The sequence below is a fragment of the Marmota marmota genome, unplaced genomic scaffold (assembly GCF_001458135.2).
Source record: "Marmota marmota marmota unplaced genomic scaffold, marMar, whole genome shotgun sequence".
NCBI lineage: Eukaryota > Metazoa > Chordata > Mammalia > Rodentia > Sciuridae > Marmota > Marmota marmota.
Genome location: NW_025999945.1, coordinates 2969099 through 2991301, shown reverse-complemented (window position 1 = coordinate 2991301; position 22203 = coordinate 2969099).

Genomic DNA, 22203 nt, shown 5'->3' with positions numbered 1-22203 from the left:
GAACTCTTTTGTCTCCAAGCTTGTCTGTGAGCATAAAAATATTACTCTTTCACCTACCTTCTTGGGTAAAATCTAGTCGTAAAGAAATACTCTGAACTGCTTCTTTGATTGTAGGTTATAACACCCCTGTTTCCTAAAAGGTCAGCCCCCATACCTTGGAGAAAGGAAAACTGCACAGAGAGACCCTGAAGAATCTGAATACACAGGCCTTGCTGTTTTTTTTTTTTTTTTCCTACTCAGTCTATTAGTATTTTATTATAAGCTTTTTGTCTGATTATATTTCTACTCAGATATCAATACTTCAGTGAATCTAAGAAAAAGTGAAGAGTTCACCCTGGGTCTTTGCATCTTCGATGTGAAGATTTCTGTGTTACATAAAATTATGATCAAATGAATTTGTCATGCTTTTCTCTTGTTAATGTGTCTTTTGTGATGGAGAGGAAAGGGATTACTCTTTTTCTTTACTAACCTGCATCAAAATCACTAAGCTTCAGCTCACGAACCTTTCCTCTTTATGTATGGGCTCCAAAGGTGATCCTCCCAAGCCATGAACAAAGGTCTCACCATCATAAGCACCTCCTTACAGTAAGGCTTGTTGCAGGGCCTCTAGTCATTGTCCTCTTTGGCCATATCTGTGGATTTTGTATGGCATCACGGCTCAAGCACATTGGTACTTTGCTAGCCGGTTTTGGTTCTATATTAGTAGTTTCCATTCTAAATTGGGAGATATATATATATAAAATGTAATCCATATATATATATATATATATATATATGGATTACATTTTATATATATATATATTTGGATTACATTAAATTTTTAGTAAAATTTAAAGGGTACTTTTGGATTGACATATGGTGATCCATATCATATTAGGTCAAGTGAAGATACTGATAAGGAAACACTGCTTAATATTATTGGCATTTCATTTTAAAAAGGATATTCGAATTTTAGAATATATAAAGGATGAGATATTTAAATAAAGACTACTTCTTAAATTTGATAAGTCACAGTTTATAAAGATAATCACAATTTTTTTTTCTCATTTTTAGGTTAATCATCATAGATGGGCTCTGGTCCAGGAACTAGTGTTTGGGAGACACTGCTGTATATTTCTAGAAATCCAAAGAGAATTTTGTGGGAACATTATATAAATATACTCATACTTTGGTGTTTCATAATTCACCTCTTCTGATTCCTAGGCCGTTCTGCTCAGGTTTTCCATGAGAAAGAAAATTTCATACATTTAGCATTAAGGATGATCAGAATTTCTCAGTTTATTGGGCATGTAGTGGTTTAATCTTTTGGTTATAAGGAACAAGTCACCTGAACTTTTTCCTAAAAGAAGATGTTGGTTTTAAGTACCATGAATTTATGCTAGAATTGACCTGGAAAGCATGAGTTCTGTATATTTCATGGAACTTCACTCATGGTCTTTGTACTTAAAAATTATAAACAGACCCAAAATAAGGGGAAAAACTAGATAGAAAGGAAAAAAAGGAGGAGATTCCATCAAAATAAAAGAATGGTCAGTGAAGTAGATAAAGATGATTAAGAAGAGGGAGAGGGATGGGATTAGGGAAAAGCAATGAATTGAACCTGACCTGTCTTTCCTATGTTTAAATGAATATGCCACAGTAAATCTCACCATCATGTATATTTGTAGGGTATACAAGATTTTAAACAAAGCTATAAGTAAATAGCAGAAAGATTAGTGGAATAGAAGGAAGGGAATGGGGGAGGGAGGAAAGAAGAAGTACTGGGGACTGAATTAGAGCAAATCATATTCCATGAATTTATAATTATGTCAAAATGAATCCTAATGTTATGTGTAATTAAAAAGAACAAATAAAAATTATGAATACACAAAACAATGTTGAGCATGACAACAAAAATGTGTGTTTACTTGAAATGTTCAGAGAGCCCAACCTTTGTGAATGAAAATTATAGTATAATTCCAAAGGAAAAGGAAGTTATAAATAGCCTGATCATTGGTAGAAAAACAGAAGTTTTAAAGTTATTATATTTATAAGGATTGGTACGTGTCTGAAGACATCCATATAACATAGATAAGGTCATTTCATTAGGCAATCAGAACTATACAAGAAAGGGGCTCAAGACAGTACTAATTTGGAGGAATAGTGATATAGACAGATAGAAGATATATTAACTTACCCTGCCAGCTGGTCTAAGCATATTTGGAGTCCCATGGCGGTGATGGTGAAGGAGATGAGGCCAGGAAAGTCTATTTTAGATATATACAATAGGACTGAGCTAAAACTTCATGACCTATTACATCAGACAAACTTCAGTTTCCTTAAAGCAATTTTGATTAATCTAAGATAATTAAGGTAGTGATTGTTAACACTTGAAATAAAGACATAAAGGAGAATAAATAAAAGATTTTCAAAGTATATGTAAATTAAGAAGTATGCACTAATGATGTGGTATCTGTTCATTAATATGACAGTAGTTGTTGAAAATATACTTTCATGCTTTCCCAATTAGAATAGTATTTATTTTATGAGACATCTCAACAAAAACCCTGACTTATAAAATTTGAAACTAGTGCTTGTTAGGTCTCACCATTGGGATTTTTGTCAGTTCCTCTTTTAAAAATTTAGAAGTTAAAAGAAGTGAAAATGAAAACTTTTATGAGTTTATGTAGGTATTGGAAAAGAAAATCATTGTATGTTACCAATAATATTGTATGTTACCAAAGTATTAGTTAGGTCTTAATTGCACTGAAAGAAAATATAATAGATACACCTACATAGGAGAATGAAAGTGAAGGAAGCTGGATTTCAGCTCCAGCATGTCTCTGAAAAGCTGTGTCAATTTAGACAAGATACTTCTCTAATTTTCTATATTAGAAGCATTGGAAACAGAAACAAATAAACAGAAGCATGAAGAACATTCTTACTCTTTCTGATAGGGGAGAAAGGGAAAAGATACACAAAGTAAAAAAGAACAAGAAAAAAATTTAAATAATGAATTGAATAATATACAAAAATAATAAAAAAGAAACAAAAGGAAAGGAGAAAAAAGGGGAAGAAATAATTTGGATCTCACATATATGTGACTTTCCCCAGGAACTATAGTCGGGAAGCCCAAGGAATCTTGGTACACATTTAGGACTCTGTGTACTCATTAGCTTTGTAAACACCATCAAATCTCATTTGTACCCCTGAGACATCAGTTATTTCATTTACAAAAGTAATAGAGGAGATGATTTATAGGATATCTTACTGATTTGAGCTTTAGCTTTATATAATTATAAAAGAAAATAATTCAATTTTACTTATTTTAAGCTGCAGATACCAGCTGTGCCTCTGCAGTAAACTCAAAATGCTTTCATGGCATAAATATGCATACATTCATGGATACTCCTGATACCTCATGCCAGCTCATTAATTAATAAAATATCAAACACATAATTTCTGTAATTACTCTGTTGGCTTAACTGAAGAAAATACTTGCCATGGAGGCATTGCCTGGAGCTGGGACCAGGTGAACACTGTTCAGCCCTCAAGTTCATTCTGACCAAAACAACACCGTCTTTGCCTCAACTGCACCTGGCTTGGGTATCAAAGCAAGAGCAGTAGAGTCACATGGCTGTGCCTACTAGAGCTTTGGGAATTTTTGTGATATATGGAGGGTCCTCTGGATTGCTCCTACTGCCTGGGGCAGGTGAGCAGACTATGTGTCAGCATCAACACTGAGACAGCAGTTTGGCATAAACCGATCTGGCTCAGCCTCCAGCACACATCTGCCCTGCTGTTTAGCTTTATGGGCATTCCCACTTTCACGAGGCAATGTTGTTTAAATATCTATCAAGCTGCTTATATAGCAATATGGTAGAATGGAGGGGGAGCTTGTGATAGGGAAAGTGGCTAGGTTGAAATCTCAGTCAGCCTTTAATGGTCTGAAGGATTATGAACTGATCTCTAGATGTTACTGAACCTGTCTCTTCACCCATAAAAGCAGAGTTATAATTATAAATCTCAACTTGCCTGCTAGAAGTTTTATGGTCACAAAGCCCTCTCCTGAAGGCAAAACATGAAGCAAAACTCCACATAGCAAAGGAAACAGATTAAAATGCATGTTCCTTTGCAAAAAGTTTAGGGAAAAAAAAAAAAACGAAAACAGAACAGCCTGTCAGTGACCTGGCCATCATGGATCATGAACACTAACATAATGTTTTTGTATTATGTTCTTTTTTTCTCCATACTTCAATTTTTTTTTTCCATTCCAGTTTTGCTTTTGTGTCCTGAACTCCACATGATCTCTTTTGGAATTTCTTTTGACTTAAGACTAGTATTGAAGGCAAGCCCATATCCTGGAGCTGCAGAATGGGGACAAGGTGGGCTGGAGCTTGGGTGACAAACACAGGCGGCCATGACATGGCCTTCCATGATGGTGTGGGACTGAGGCAGGCAAGCCTGGGCCAAGGTGAGGCAGGGCATGCCAAACTGTTGTACTGGTGGTGGCCCAGCCCACCCAGGTGAAGACACCCACCCACTCCACGCAGCACTGTAGCCTCGAGCCCCTGAGTGTCCAAGATCCAACAGTTCCAACTTCCTGCTTCCCAGTGAATGATGGTAAACAGAAGTGAGGCAGACCTAAATGGGATTTCAGGGCTAACCAATAGCATTTATATTTTTTCAAACCCTTATTAGCATAAATGTGGACCAATAGCATTTACCCAACTGCTATATAAGCCCATAGACTAGCACACTCAGACATCATCCCCTATCAGGGTCCACTCCTGCCCCTGTGCAAGTACTGTTTCTGTTCTTCACGCTTCTATAAATCCTACTTTTTTCCTCTCTGTTCTTCCTTTGTCTTGTGAATTTTATTCTTTGAATTTGTGAGAAAAAAAACTTGGACAGAAGTAAGTGGTGAGCTTTTGGAGTCTGCTGCAACACTGGAGGGCATGACCCGCATTAAAAGCTGCAACAGTGAGAATCTCAAAAAGCCACTCCCTAGTAGTGGAGAAGAATCAGGCTTTGCCAGCTGTGACCCTTGGAGCTGATGCCAGTAGGCATCCCCTGCTGTGATGAGCTGCTAACACTAAACTGGTCTTTCCTGGGCTAAAGATGCCTGCAGTTTATACAGACTTCACCCACCAACAGAAGCAGAGAATTGAGTCTCATCTCAAACTCTGCTTTTAGTATCAGGTATGGTCTGAATATGAACCATGCAGAGAGCATCCATGACCTACCAACACCATCAGTTGACCTTAACTGAGGTCTGCTCTCTGTCACTGTGGTGCATATTCATATGGATGGGTATATTATAAAATCTTACTATCATTCCCATGAGTAATGTAGTGTCAACCAAATTTATAGATATGGAAAATTTCCCACAATCACAAGTGCTGCCAATTTTCCCAAGCTTCTGCTCCCTTTCTGTTCATTAATATTCTCTACTTCCTTAGTTTTAGTTCCTGGACCCTTCTGTATTCTCTCTAGCACTCATTCTTAATTTCTTTGTGCAAATTTACATCCACAGACTTCTTCTGACTTTTGGGGCATTATCTTTCCTTTCAGGTGTTTACTCCATTCTGTGTATTGATTTTTAGATTCCATGCAGTCTAAGATAGAAAAAAAAATCTATAAATCCATTCCAGTAGTGTGTTCATAAAACTTACTGGCAAAGGTTATGCTCCTACCAACCATTAATGTCCCTTCAATCAGAGCTTTTCCCTCATTGCCCAATCAAGAATAACTACCAATTTTTAAGGCCTTAGTGATGTCACGCAGTTTGCTGAGAACATTTTAAGTCTGCATCATTTCATTATGATTGCAATTAGACTTTGCCAACTCTATTAGCAAGTCACTAATATTTCATGGAAGCTCCTTAACTCTAATGCAGTCAGTAAATGACAGAACCAGAGTCGCAATCAGGTTCATCTGACACCAAATTCTCCATGTAACCTTTACAATATGCTAATCTTCCCCATTTTTATCCTGATTGTATATATTATGATTTTTTTCTGGATCCCAACTAGAAACCAGCCACTAAGTTGATCCTATTTGCTCAAGTTGTACCTCTTTCACTTAATACTTTTATCCTTATTCCTCTATCTACAAAAATTCATTTTGTAAAATGATTTCAGCTCCAAAAAGTATCCAGTAACAAGAACAATCATTTCCTAAAGTTCTACAGGATGAATGATATTCTCCTGATCTGTGTAGTGACTGTGTGGCCAACCCAAGTTTACACAGCATGTCTGAGATAACACACCATAAGACAGAGCTAGACTAGAGCTCTGTTGGGGAAATGGAAGAAAATGGAGAAGTTGCCTAACTTCTCCAAGTTAGGCAACTCTCTTGCCTCATAAATTGAAAGACCTATTTGTCACTACCATACTTCTAAATACCTAGTGATTTACCATGATCATTAGTGAGACCATCAATATTTCTGTTATGATGGATCAAGTAAGCCTTTTAATTTGGAGTAAGTCTGATGGATTCCATATTAATACATTAACAAGAGTTCCACTTTTTGAACATTTGAATTTTGAGTATTGAAAGTTTAATAAAAACACTGTAACCAGCTGGACATGGTAATGCACATCTGTAACCCCAAGGACTTGTGAGGCTAAAAAAAAAAAAAGGTTAAGGAAATAGCTTAGTGCTAAAGTGTCCCTCAGTTTAATTCTCAGTACCAGCAAAACAAAACAACATCAACACCACACACAAACATGCACACACACATACACACACAAACATTATAACCAAAATTTCAATAAAGTCAAGGAATCTCAAGCACAAGAAATATGTACTAAAACATATCCAGGAATATCATAACTAACATGCTTAAAATAAGTGATTATGAGGAAAATGTTAAATACACCAGAGGAAAAAAGATACCTGATATACAGAGGGACAAATTTAATGACTACTGAAGATTTACTATCAGAAAACAATGTGAGCAAAAAGACTATGGAAAATCATATTTAAAGTGCTGCAAGAAAAAAAGCAACTGGAATTCTATACTCAAGGGAAGATGACTTTCAATTACAAAGATGACAATTATATATCTATTAGAATGGCTCAAATCCCCAAAACTGACAGTACCATTGCTGATGCGAATGCAAAAGTGGTACAGTTTCTTTGGAAGGCAGTTTGCCTGTCTTTTATGAAGATAAACACAGTCTTGCAATATGATTCAATATCATGCTTCTAGGCATTCAGCTTACTGATTTGAACATTTATGTTTACAAAAATATCTTCAAGGTAATTTTTAAAATAGCCATTTTTTTTCATATCCCTAAACACTGGAAACAACCATCAAAATATCCTTCAATAGGTAAATAGATAAACTGGGGCATACAATAATATAATAACCAGTGATAAAATAAATGTTTTCAAATATCACACATAGATGAATTTTAAATGCATATTGTAAATGAAAGAAGCCAGTCTGAAAGTACTACGTACCATATAATTCAATATGCTTGATATTCTGGATAAAGTAAATTATAGAGACAGCAAATAGCCAGGGGTATGGGATAAGGGTTGATAAAATGGATCATAGGATTTTTAGGGCAGTAAAAATAATCTGTATAATATTGCAAAGGTATATACACAGAACCATGCCTTTGCCAAAACCATAGAATTTTACAACAAAATTTTATATATTAATATAAAGTATTAATATTAAAAATATCAAGATTACCAAATGAAATTTAATCTTGTCATTTTTAATGGAATTAGTTAATAACCACAAAGAAATATCTGAGAGGATATTCTAAGAAAGTCCCCACATCTAGCATTACCCAAGAATTTGATTTCAATGCTGTGCTTTCTCTTTATTAGCTAATTAAGACCTTATTTTATTTCTTGTATGTAGGAGGAAGTAAGCATATTATTGCTCCTACCAACCATTAATGACTACTATGGGCGGAATGGGAAAATACTGTATCCATTCTCATACTTAGATGCTAAAGCCTCATTAAGATGCCCTTGTGCCCTTGTACTTAACATAGTAAGTCAGCCCCTGCTGGCTTCAGATTTTCTTTTAATTTCTTACAAAGACAAAATTTAAAAGAAAAAGCCTCAAGGTAGTAATCAAGACTTTATGTTAAACATGGATGCTGCTGAAGAATTGAATCTTAATTTTATTGTTATTTCTTCATATTTCCAAATAAACATGTGGTAGGAGGAATTCTAAGATGGGCTTCCCTGTCCTCACTTCTTGGGTGCATGTCTTGGATTATCTTCTCTTCTTGAGTGTGGACAGACTAGTAAATATGATGGGTTATCACTCCCATGATTTGGTTACTCATCAGTGGACTTTAATTATATAATGTCAGTTGATCATCTTGAATGGGCCTGGTCTAATCTAGTGAGCCCTTTAAAAGAATCTGAGAGAAATTCACCTGCTGGCTTCAGAGAAAAAGCAGCTCTCATGTTGTATGCAGAGGAAGCCACATACAAGGACCTGAGGATCAGTAGCATCTAGGCACCGAGAGCAGTCCTTGGTAGGAAGCTAGCAAGAAAATACGAACCTTAGTCACACAATCACGAAGCATTAAATTCTGAAAATGTAAGACTGACATTGCATAGTCACCTTGCTGTTATACCATGATTAATATATAATATTCCTCTTAAGCCTGAATTTGGATCTAAATCATCCTACTTCTAGAAATTATTACTGATCTTTCCTCCTCTCTCTGAAACCTGAAAACATTGTGTTCTATTTCCTTATGGTAAAAAGGGAGAAGCAGAGAAGTGAATTCAGGTGGAATCACATGGACCTAAATGCTCATGCCAATTCCTCTATCTTGTTAACTTATTCAATTATTACCCTCACTCAGCCTATCTTATAGAGGTTGATGGAAGATGAAGTTGAGTTAATGTACAATGTTAGAAATATGTTGTCTTAGTAATCTAGGGCAGCTATGACAAAATACCACAAACTGGATAGCTTATAAACAATAGAAATCCTTATAGATCTGGAGGCTTAGAAGATCAAGACCAAAGTTCTAGAAAAGCCTGTGTTGGCTGAGGGATCATTTTATAGTTCAATAAATGGCCATCTTCTTGCTATAGTTTCATGCGGTGGAAGAGAAGAGGGAGCTCTTTATGATCTTTTATATAAATGGTTGACTCAAATTCCTAATACCATCACATCAGGGGTTAGAATTTCAACATATGAATTTTGGAGGGACATAATCATTTGGTCTATAGTATAACATTTGCCAGAGTAAGTGTCCAATAAATGTTAGTTTGTTATTGTTATTATCTTTTCAAAGTGGATCTTAAATTCCTGTGGGCCAGGACAGTATCTCCTATTTTCTTCTGTTTCTATTATAACACTTAACAAATTAATGAACTTAAATGGTACCTAATATGAATGAGGTAATGACTAAGTATAAATATATTCATTTCATAATACCATATAATTAATGGTTTAGTATAACACAAATATTTCACCTTAGAATCGTGAAAGTCAACAGTCCAAAATAGGATAACACAGGGTTAAAAAAATCAAGATGTCAACAATTGTTTTCCAGAAGAGAATCCATCTTCGTTTCTTTTTCTGCTTCTAGACCCCTTTCACATTCCTTGGTTCATGACTTCTTCCATCTCCAAAGCAACACCAAGTGAGTATTTGCCATATAGCATAACTAATTCTGCCTATTTTCTCTGTATTTAAAAGACCTTTGTGGTTACATACGGCCTACTAAGTAATCCAGGATGATATTAGGGGCAGCTGATCTGCAACTTCAATTCCTTATGCAGCCTTAATTCCCCTTGCCAGGCAAATTCATATGTCACAGGGGTTAGAAAGTAGTAGGCACCTTTGATACACTATTATCCTGCCTACCACCATAAGAACTTTCTGATGGTCTATAGTAGATTAAAGCCACTGGGAGCAGGAAAAGGCCAGTTTTACAGGTGGGGAATGGAACTTTAAACTTGAGAGCCTGAATTTATTTTGACACCACTTTCCCAGTCTTTTCTCCAGTGCTCCCTTTACACTTGTTCATATAAGCAACTTCTCAGAAGCATGGTTGAGCTTTCTAGGCCAAGTCACAGATGCTGCTGCTAAGGGATTAGAAGAGTGTGAGACACCATGTGTATCAACTATGTGGCTAGGTGTGCCCAATCAAAGTTTTTCTCAGCTCTTACCATATCCCATCTTCCAAACCTCCTGCCAGTGATAACCATCTACTTATTTTGTGAATCCAAACTTTGGAGTGATACACATGTTTTTTTTTTTTTTTGGGTGGGGGCGGGATACTGGGGATTGAACTTAGGGGCACTCGACCACTGAGCCACACCCCCAACCCTATTTTGTATTTTATTTAGAGACAGGGTCTCACTGAGTTGCTTAGTGCCTCATTTTTGGCTGAGGCTGGCTTTGAACTCATGATCTTCCTGCCTCGGCCTCCCTAGCTTCTGGGATGACAGGCATGCACCACTGTGCCCAGCTATACTTGTCTTTTAACTATTGGAATATTTTAAGATCCAATGCAGTCTCCATCAGAAACTCCATGCCTCTGTCAAGTAAAAGGTAGGTTTTTATTTTTCAAGGCAAGAAGCTAGAAAGAAGATTTTAGATGTAACAGTCGTGGCACTCAAACTGCCCTAAGAAGATATCATAGTCTGGTGGCTTAAAAACAGATATTTACCTCTCAGAGTTCTGGAGGGTTGAAAATAAAGATAAAGTTCTGGCAAGAAGATTTCATTCTGAGGCCTCATGTCTTGGCTTGTAGGTGGTTGCCATCTCACTGCTCACATGCTTTCTTTTCTCTTTATCCATAAGAGAAAGATCTCAGCTACCTTTCTTTAAAAGTGCACTAATATCATCATGAAGGACCCAACACCTTGACTTGATCTGACCCTAATAATGTCTTTAAAATCTTATCTCCAAATATTGTCTTATTGGGAGATAAAACTTCAACATGTAAATTTTATAAGGGTCACAAACATTCTGCTCATGACAATCACATTATTTTCTCAATATTATCAAAGATTCAAGGAGAGTACATATTTAGTAACTATTTCCAATCTGTGTGTGTGTGTGTATGCGTGTGTGTGTAATTTCTTGCTCTGATCATTTCCTAGGAGTAGCCAGTTAGTGGTGGAGACTGTTCATTGATGACCTTCCTATTTCACACAGAGAAAAAAGTGCTTTCTTAATTTTCTTTGTAATCAGTAGGTTACAGTATTGGTCATCTAATAGAGATGAAATATGTCAGGTCTATATAGCTATGGAGGCTTTTCCTAACTACATAAGCTTTCTTGCAATAAGATGCAACTGAATTTTAAATATCACAAAGATCTACCTTGCTGTCATGCTTGCTTAAGTTTCTAGACTAATATCAGGAAGATTAACTATTCTTGTTCTCAGAAATTATATTAACTTCATGATGTCCATGGAGAGAGAATAGGGCATCTCTGGAAGTACATAATTCATAGTTTTTCTATCACCATAATAACCGCATTACTTTATCAACTGTGGCTTTATCAGGCAAGATGAAGTAGTAAGCTAAATATTGCAGTTTTACTTCCATTCAAAGGGCTGGATCTGGGTTCTTCTCATCTCCTGGCACACTAAGAATATTTTACGGTCTCTAGCTCTCCAATTAAACTTAAGTGTTGGATGCATCTATGCTCTATATTGGCAGGATCTCAGACTTCTTCAACATTGTACCTTCTTTCAGCAAATGAAAGTTCCTGAATTAAAATTGGATCTTACATATATTTCACATAACTCATAGATATTTCTTCCTGTAACTTGCTTACAATTATGTCATTGTAAACAAAATCAGAGACTTTATTTTGAATTGAGGTAAATGGAGGATAAGAGAGGCAATTTATGTGAGGTGAAGGTCCTGGGCAGTAAAAAACACAGTAAGTATGTGGTTCATGCCAATCTTCTTTTCATCTAGTGATTATCATCCTTTGTATCTTCAATCTGATCTGCTCATCAATTACAAAAATGAAAAATTATGTGCACAATCTCTTGATAAAAGATCCACTCCTATTAATCCTGTACCTCAGTTGTTCACATTTTTATCACTTCTTACCTAACTATACTGGCCAAGTAATTCTATATACAATATGGTAAACATAATAAGAATTCCTTCCAGCTTATAGAAATAAAGCCATGGTCTACTGTAGGTATTTTTGTCTGCATTTGTTATATGAGAAATTGACTCAGAGAGGTTAACTTACTAGTCAAAGTCACCCAGCTTCCAAGTGCTGAAGCCTCCAGGATTCAGTATACAGGGAAAATGGCTAAAATTAAAATTGTTCTCCCAAACTTACAATTTTAATAGCCACTCTTTCAAGGTGGTCCAAATGACTCACATGACACCTAGGGAAATCAAAAACTGTTTTAGTTCTGAGCTTAGAGGAAGAAGGCTGACAGGTGTTACATGGATTTTATAAACTATGGGTGGGCATAGATTAAAGCCATTGATCAACATCAAAGAATAAGTCCGTTGGTTGCCTTTGCAATGAGGGAAGAGAAATTTGCATTTCTTATTTCCAGGACAATAATTGTCCTGCTGTCAGAATACTGCCTCATGCCTGGTACTGATTTATAATGCTCAAGCAATATGACTCTCACGTGGCCTTTCTGCAAAGCAGAGGGGAGCCTGCCATTTGTCCACCTTTGGAGAGGAGCTAATTCCCAAAAGTTGGCCATGATTTATGGCCCTGAGTCTTTGCTGTGTTGCTTACCAACTTCACATTGAGAACAGCAAAGAGAGAGATGCTAAAGAACCTAATGTTCCGTAAGGGGATGTGACCACACACTTAGAATGCATGCTGTGCACATCTAGTAAGGACCACATGGAACATAGCAATTAGAGAAATCCTCTAGGTCACACCTCATCTGCCAAACTGCAACATTTAGTGAGAATAACACAAACTCAAGAGTATTGAGAACTATGCAATTCAGAGGACAGTGGTGACAGTTACTTCTATAATTGCTACATCCATGTTGTGTACAGCAATATACACCCCTTGGGAAATGGTCATGTGGTAAGTTCATTTGTCATTAGGCTACTAAATTCCTGGCCAGCTTTTTGTTTAGATTTTGTTTCAACGATTAAGAAAGAAAAAAAAAACAAGGGAGATCATTGCAACTTTTAGCAGAGAAACAGTAAAAAGCAAGTGGGGCTGTGTCCTGTTTTAATCCTAGCCATGTGGCTTCCTCAGCCCTGTGACTTTGGCCAAATTCCTTAAATCTTTGGGCCTCCATTTATCTGTACAGCAAAGATTATTGTGATGATTAGAAGAGAAAAATAGAGGAAAGAGACTTTTCCAACTACTTTTCCTTCAGCAATTATGTTTACTGCTTTTCTCCTCAAGAACCAAAGCTGTATTTCATTTGTCTGTTGTTTCTCCTAAGACCCTGAGCCAAGCAGAGTGACCCACACAGAATGCACATCTCATCAGTATTAGCATGGGAGCTGACCAGAGAAGAGGTAGCTGAAAGAGTCCTGGCCATACCGATGTGAGAGGACAGCAGTTAACTGCCACATTCTTCTGTGATCATCAAGCAGGATCTTAACAAGCAACTGGGGAAGGTCTCTTAAGTTCACCTGCTCTGGGATTAAAAAATAGAAATAATTCAAATGAATTGATGATGCTGTTTATAAGACTAAGGTCAACAACTTGCATTATCTTAGGAAACTGGACTAGAATAACACTAGAAAAAAGTAATCATTTTATAAGCACATGACAGTATATGCTTATAAAAGCACATGATATGTTCAAAGAATGTTAATTCAAAACTGGATAAGCCACATTTACTTCTCCCCTAAAATAATAATGACAGCTTTTATACCATTGTGTGGTAATGTAAGGTAACAAATGCCTGGGTAGGTAATGAAAGATGGCATTAATATCTGTTGCTATTACAAATATCATTATCATCTTTACCAGTTACTAGAATTAATCTAAACATTTTTAATGAACTACACTTTCTTTGGCAGCCCTCATCTCTCAACTATGGTGTTAGTCTCAGTCAAAAGCATTTCCTAAATCTTCATGGCAGACTTCATTCATCCATCCTTCCATCCACTTATCAAATAATTATTAAATCCCTACATGATCCCATGGGATGCTGTCAGATCTGAATGCAATGGCATATATTATTAATGATATCAAATTTCATCAGGTGTTTGCTGTGTTCTAGGAACAATGCTAAGTGCTTTACACATGTTAATTCAGTCTTAAGAATGGATCAGTGAGTTATATTCTATTTTCATCCAAAATTTACAAATGAGGAGAAGTTAAATAACATACATAATGTTACCAGTGTGGGTACCAGAATTATAATCAAGGCACTTGACCTAATGTTCTTAACCTAGTGTTTTTCACCGTTGCACTTATTCTCATGGAGTTACAAAGTCTGAAGGAAAAGAAGAATAATAGTAGAGTTAGTAAATGCATACATAATAAAATTTCAGGGAGCATTAATTATCACTAAAACAATGTAAAAAGACAGCTTTATGAGGAAGAAACAGTTGTTTAAAAAAATCTGAATAATGAGAAAGATAAAGTTTAAAAAATCTGAATAATGAGAAAGAAAAACTGCATAAGTCAAGATAGAGTATTTCTAGAGTACCGTAAACAGTAAATACCAGCAGCTTTAAAGGATACCAAGAAGGTCATTGTGACTAGTATGGTGTAAGTATGTTATTTAGCCCTCCTACAATATGTAAACAACCCCAAGTCTTGGTGACTCACAATAGTTTACATGAATTCCTTGTTCATTTTAGATTTTGGTAACTGTTCCTACTTGAGTACAATATTTGTGTGAGAAAGAAATAGTTAAACACTGCCAGGAAGGAAAGATGTATCATAAAACCCACGCCAAAATATGGCATCCCATCCAATAACTTTCCATTGGTCCAATAATACTTTCTTGTCAAATTTAATGGTGGGGAGGGCTGATGCACCTTGCAATACATGTGACTACCATAACAAAATACCACAGATGACATGGCTTGAACAACAGAAATGTATTGGCACACTGTTCTAGAAGTTCAAGATCAAGGTGTCGGCAAAGTTAGAGTCTCTAAAATCTTCTTTCTTGGTTTGAAAATCAACATTTCTTTTTTCTTCATTACAATAGCCAACTTACTCAGAATCTATAAATGGGCTGAATGGTGAAGGGCTTCCCCTTCCAAATCTAATCTGTAAATACTGGAAGAGATGCGTGACCACAAGTGATATACATCAATCATATACATCAATTCGTGATCACAAGTGATATACATAATTAGGCAAACATTACACTAAAGGAACAGAATAAAGTAACTGAAGCTATGAACTGCTTGACAAAAAACTAAAGATAATCATCTTCAAGAAGCACAATGTAAAAAAAAAAAAAAAACGTAAGCTACAAGACAATAAAGATAGACATGAAATTTTAGGAAACCAATACAAGAACAAAATGAGAAGCTCAACAAAGAGAAACCATGAGGAAGAACCAACCAAAACTATGGAGCTAAAGAACACAATGACTAAACTAAAAGATTCTACAGAGATCTTCAATAGCAGACCTAATCAATTAGAAAAATCAGTGGGCTCAAAAGTAGGTCATTTGAAATTACTTAGTCATAAAAATATAAGCAAAAAAGAGTGGGATAAAATGAAGAAAGCCCCCACTACTTATGGGATACCATCAAATGACCCAATATGTATATTACAGATATCCTAGAAGAAAGAAAGAAAGAAAGGATAAAAAGCTTATTTACAAAGAAAGAATAATAGAAACAGGTAGAGAGAAATGAGCATCTGGATACATGAAGCCCAAAGAACATGAAATAGTTAAATGTAAAGAGATCTTCACTGAGACACAGAATCAAATTCGCAACTCAAAACCAATGACAGAATTTTAAAAGCAAGAGCAAAAAAACAAAAAACAACAACAACAAAAAAAAAAACCCCAAAACCCCCAACTTATTATATACAAGAGAAAACTCATGGACCAATTAGCACATTTCTTAGCAGAATATTTGAGGCCAGAGGAAATGTAAGATCATATATTAAAAGTGAAAGAAAAAAGAAAAAAAGACAACTGAGAACATTCTGGCAAGGCTGCCCTTGAAAGATCAAGGGAGAGATAAAGGCTTTTCCAAACAATAACTCAAGATATTCATTGCCACTAGACATGCCTGAAAAATAACCCAACAACAGCAATAAATTAAAAAGATTTCTTTAAATTGAAATTAAGTTTGCTAATTAACATCAGGAAAACATGTAAAAGTATAAAACTCACTGAAAATTAGGAATATGCTAAAATTCAGAATACAAATGATAGTGAATAAATCATCCTAACTCTAATAAAAGTGTACACACAAAAGTATTAAAAATAGCCATATCTATAATAGTTTGCTAATGAATACACAAAGTATAAAGTGTGTAAATTATGACATTGGTAACTTTATATGTAGGAGAATTAAGATATAAAGTTTTTTTATGTGCTTGAAGTTTAGTCATTATCAGTTTCAAGTAAACATTATAACCATAAGATGTTTTATGGGAATCTCAGTCTAATCTCTCTCTCTCTCTCTCTCTCTCTCTCTCTCTCTCTCTCTCTGTCACACACACACACACACACACACACACACACACACACACACAAATAACGTACAGTAAATACACAAAATTTTAAGAGGCATCAAAACATATTAATTGCTAAGAGCCAAGTATATGATGCATGGCATTTTTGGTCGAAAGGTGACGCCAGCTAGCCATTGAGATGATATGATTATGTTAAGATTTGCATTCATATGGATATTGGACTCCTGCTGTTCACCTAGGCCGGCTACGGGACTCCTGGAGAGTTCCCATTGGTTGGGGAAGTACAGTAGGAGGGAGTTCCGGGGGAGGAGCTCTCTCTGCGGTCCGGGAGGAGGCCGCGTGGGTGGAAAAAATCTTCCCGGGCGGTACCGGACATTGGCGGCAGTTTCAAAAAATAAACTTTGTTCCTGCTTGAGTGGCTCATGATTTTGTGCCCAGCCAGACTGCGGCAATTAATACAAAAAGTAATCACATTTTATAAGCAAGGAAATCTAGAAAGGGATTATATCAATTCTCTATAATCTCTACTAGAAGATAGAAAAAGAGGAAGGGGTACACATCTCTTCTATGTGGTTAGTATTACTCTAATAACAAAATCAGAAAAAGACTTTAGAAGGAAACTTCAAACTGATATCTCTCATGGACTAAATGCAAAAATTTTCAACAAATATTAGAAAATAAAACTGAATAAACTCTAAAAAATCACAACCATGACTGTATTATTCAGTGTTATATCACTATAACAAAATACAAAAATATGGATTACTTATCAAGTTAATAAAAAATTTTTTGGCACACAATTCTGAAGGTTCAAGTCCAAGACTGGCTGCCCCCATTGGATGGGGCCTCTGGAGAGGACTCTTGGTGTATACCATGGCAGAAATGTGTATCAGAGCAAGTGCTCTCATCTCAAGCCGGAAAGCATAGATGGAGGAAGAGAGAAAGATTAAGGTCTACATTTTTTAAAATTAGTTTATTTTTTATTCTAATTTGATATATATGACAGCAGAATGATTACATTTCATATTATATATATAGAACACAATTTTTCATATATCTGGTTGTACACAAAGTATACTCACACCATTTGTTTCTTCATATATATACTTAGGGTAAAGATATCTATCTCATTCCACGGACTTTTCTACCCCCATGCCCCTCCATTCCCCTCATACCCCTTTGCCCTACTAGAGTTTGTCTAATCCTCTCATGTTCTGCCCCCAACCCCATTATGAATCAACCTCCTTATATTAGAGAAAACATTCGGCAGTTGGTTTATTGGATTGGCTAACTTCACTTAGCATTACATTCTCTAACTCCATTCTTTTACCTGTAAATGGCACGATGTTATTCTCTTTTATGGCTTAATTTTGTACATATACTACATTTTCTTTATCCATTCAACTACTGAAGAGTATCTAGTTTGGTTCTACAGTTTAGCTATTGTGAATTGTGCTGCTATAAATATTGTTGTGGTCATGTTTCTGTAGTATAAACTAAGGGATAGCTGGGTCAAAAGGTGGTTCCATTCCCGGTTTTCCAAGAAATCTCCATACTGCTTTCCATATTGGCTGCACCAGTTTATAGTCCCACCAGCAATGTATGAGTGTGCCTTTTTCCCCACATCCTTGCCAACACTTATTGTTGTTTGTCTTCATAAAAGCTGCCATTCTGACTGGAGTGAGATGAAATCTTAGAGTAGTTTTGATTGGCATCTCTAATTGCTAGAGATGTTGAACATTTTTCATATATTTGTTTATCAATTAAACTTCTTCTTCTGAAAAGTGTCTGTTCAGCTCCTTAGCCAATTTATTAATTGGGTAATTTTTTTTGGTGTTAAGATTTTGAGTTCTTTATAAATTTTAGATTAATGCTCTATCAGGTGTGCATGTGATAAAAATTTGCTACCAAAATGTAGGCTCTCTATTCACCTCACTGATTGTTTCTTTTGCCTAGAAGAAGCTTTTTTAGTTTGAATTCATCCATTTATTGATTCTTTATTTTAATTCTTATTCTATAGGAGTCTTACTAAAGAAATTGGGATCTAATCTGGCATGATGGAGATTGGGGTCTACTTTTTATTCTAATAGGCACAGTGTCTCTCGTTTAATTCCTAGGTCATTCTTGATCCACTTTGAGTTGAGTTTTGTGCATGGTGAGAGATGGGAATTTAATTTCATTTTGTTGCATATGGATTTCCAGTTTTCCCAGTATCATTTGTTAAAGAAGCTATCTTTTCTCCAATGTATGTTTTTGGCACCTTTGTCTAATACAAGAGAACTGTAATTATGTGGGTTTGTCTCTCTGTCCTCTGTTCTGTACCATTGGTCTACAGGTCTATTTTGGTGCCAATATCATGCTACTTTTGTTACTATAGCTTTGTAGTATAGTTCAAGGTCTGGTATAGTGATGCCACCTGCTTCACTTTTCTTACTAAGGATTGGTTTAGCTATTCTAGGTCTCTTATTTTTCCAGATGAATTTCATGACTGCTTTTTCTATGTCTATGAAAAATGTTATTGGGATTTTGATTGAGATTGTATTAAATCTGTATAGTGCTTTTGGTAGTATGGTCACATTCACAATACTAATTCTGCCTATCCAAGAACAAGGTAGATCTTTCCATCTTCTAAGGTCTTCTTTAATTTCTTTCTTTAGCATTCTGTAGTTTTCATTCTAGATATCTTTAATCTTTAATCTCTGTTAAGTTGATTTCCAAGTATTTTATTTTTTTGAGCCTATTGTAAATGGGGTAGTTTTCCTCATTTCTCTTTAAGAGGATTTGTCACTGATATACAGAAATACCTTTGATTTATGGGTGTTAATTTTATAACCTGCTACTTTGCTGAATTCATTAACTAGTTCTAGAAGTTTTCTGATGGAACTCTTTGGGTCTTCTAGGTATAGAATCATATCATTGGCAAATAGTGCTAATTTGAGTTCTTCTTTTCCTTTCTCTATCCCTTTGATTCCTTTCATGTGTCTAATTGCTCTGGCCAGTGTTTTAAGAACTATGTTAAAGAGAAGTGGCGAAAGAGGGCATTCCTGTCTTGTTCCAGTTTTTAGAGGGAATGATTTCAATTTTTCTCCATTTAGAATGATGTTGGCCTGGGGCTTAGCATAGATAGCTTTTATGTTGTTGAGATATGCTCCTGTTATCCCTAGTTTATCTAGTGATTTGAACATGAAGTGGTGCTGTATTTTGTCAAATGCTTTCTCTGCATCTATTGAGATGATCATATGATTTTTATCTTTAAGTCATGATGTGATGAATTACATTTATTGATTTCTGTAGGTTGAACCAACCTTGTATCTCTGGGATAAACCCCACTTAATCATGGTGCACTATCTTTTTGATATGTTTTTGTATTCAACTTTCCAGGATTTTATTAAGAATTTTTGCAACTATATAAATTAGATACAAAAAAATTGACAAACCCTTAGATATTGGTCTGACATTTTCTCTCTTTGTTGTGCTTTTGCCTAGTTTTGGAATCAGGGTGAAATTAGCCTTATAGAATGAGTTTGGAAGTGATGCCTCTTTTTCTATTTCCTGAAATAAATTAAAGAGTATTGGTATTAATTCTTCTTTAAAGGTCTTGTAGAACTCAGAGCTTGTATCCATCCAGTCCTGGGCTTTTCTTGGTTGGTAGGCTTCTGATGGCATCTTCTATTTTGTTGCTTGAAACTGATCTGTTTAAATTTTATATATCATCCTGATTCAATTTGGGCAAATCATATGACTCTAGAAATTTGTCAATACCTTCAATATTTTCTATTTTATTGAAGTACAAGTTTTCAAAATAATTTCTAATTATATTCTATATTTCTGTATTGTCTGTTGTGATATTTTCTTTTTCATCACATATGTGAGTAATTTGAGTTTTCTCTCTCCTTTGTTAGCACGGCTAAGGATTTGTCAATTTTATTTATTTTTTTCAAAGAACCAAATTTTTGTTTTGGCAATTTATGCAATTTTTTTTTGTTTCAATTTCACTAATTTGAGCCATGATTTTAATTAATTCTTGTCTTCTATTGCTTTTCTGTTGACTTGTTCTTCTTTTTCTAGGACTTTGACATGTAACATTAGGATATTTATTTGTTGACGTTTTTCTTTTTTTGAGGAATGGACTCCATGCAATGAACTTTCTTCTTAGTGCTACCTTCATAGTATCCCAGAGATTCTGATATGTTGTATCAGTGTTCTCATTTACCTCTAAGATTTTTTAATCTCCTCCTTGATGTATTTTGCAACCCATTGTTCATTTATAGCATATTATTTAGTCTCCACCTGTTTGAATAGTTTTTATTTTTATTTTATCATTGATTTCTAATTTCATTCCATTATGGTCTGATAGAATTCAGGGTAGTATCTCTGCTTTTTTTTGTATTTACTAAGATTTGCTTTGTAGCATAATATATGATACACTTTAGAGAAGGATCTATGTACTGCTGAGAAAAAGGTGTATTCATTCATTAAAGGATGAAATATTCTATATATGTCAGTGAAGTCCAAGTTATTGATTCTATTATTGAGTTTTATAGTTTCTTTGTTCAGCTTTTGTTTGGAAGATGTATCCAGTGGTAAAAGAGGTGTGTTAATGTCACCCCACATTATTGTGTTGTGTATATTTGACTCTTGAACTTGATAAGAGTTTGTTTGATGAAGATAGATACTCTATTCTTTGGGGCATATAGATTTATAGTTGTTATGTCTTGTTGGTGTATGGTTTGTTTGAGTAGTATGAAGTGTCCTTTTTTATCCCTTTTGATTAACTTTGGCTTGAAGTCTACTTTATTGATATTAGGATGGAAACCCCTGCTTGTTTCTGCAATCCATGTGAGTTTTACGATTTTTCTCAACCTTTCACCTTCAGTCTGTGTATGTCTTTTCCTATGAGATGAGTCCCGGGAGGCAGTATATTGTTGGGTCTTTTTTTTTTTTTTTTCCTTTTGATCCAGTCTGCTAGCCTGTCTTTGATTGGTGAGTTTAGGCTATTAACATTCAGGGTTATTATTGAGACATGATTTGTATACCCAGCCATTTTTATTTATTTTTGGTATTTAACTTGACTTGGTTTCTCCCTTGATTAGATTTTCCTTTAGTGTAATACTTCCCTCAACAAATTTTCATGGTTCTTTTTCATCTCCTCTTCATGGAATATTTTTCTGAGAATGTTCTGTAATGTAGGTTTTCTAGTTGTAAATTCTTTTAACTTTTGTTTATCATGGAAGTTTTTTTTAATTTTCATCATCAAATCTAAAGCTTAATTTTTCTGGATATAAGATTCTTGGTTGGCATCCATTTTCTTTCAGAGCTTGATATATGTTGTTCCGGGATCTTTTAGCTTTCATGGTCTGGGCTGAAAAATCTGCACATATCAAATTGGTTTTCCCCTATATGTAATCTTATTTCTTTCTCTCATGGCTTTTAAAATTCTCTCCTTATTCTGTATGCTAGGCATTTTCATTGTAATGTGCCTTGGTGTGGATCTGGTGTGATTTTGTACATTTGGCATCGTGTAAGCCTTCCAGTTCATTCTTCATGTTTGGAAAATTTTCTGATATTATTTCATTGAATGGATTTTTCATTCCTTTGGTTTGGAACTCTATGCTTTCCTCTATCCCAGTAACTCTT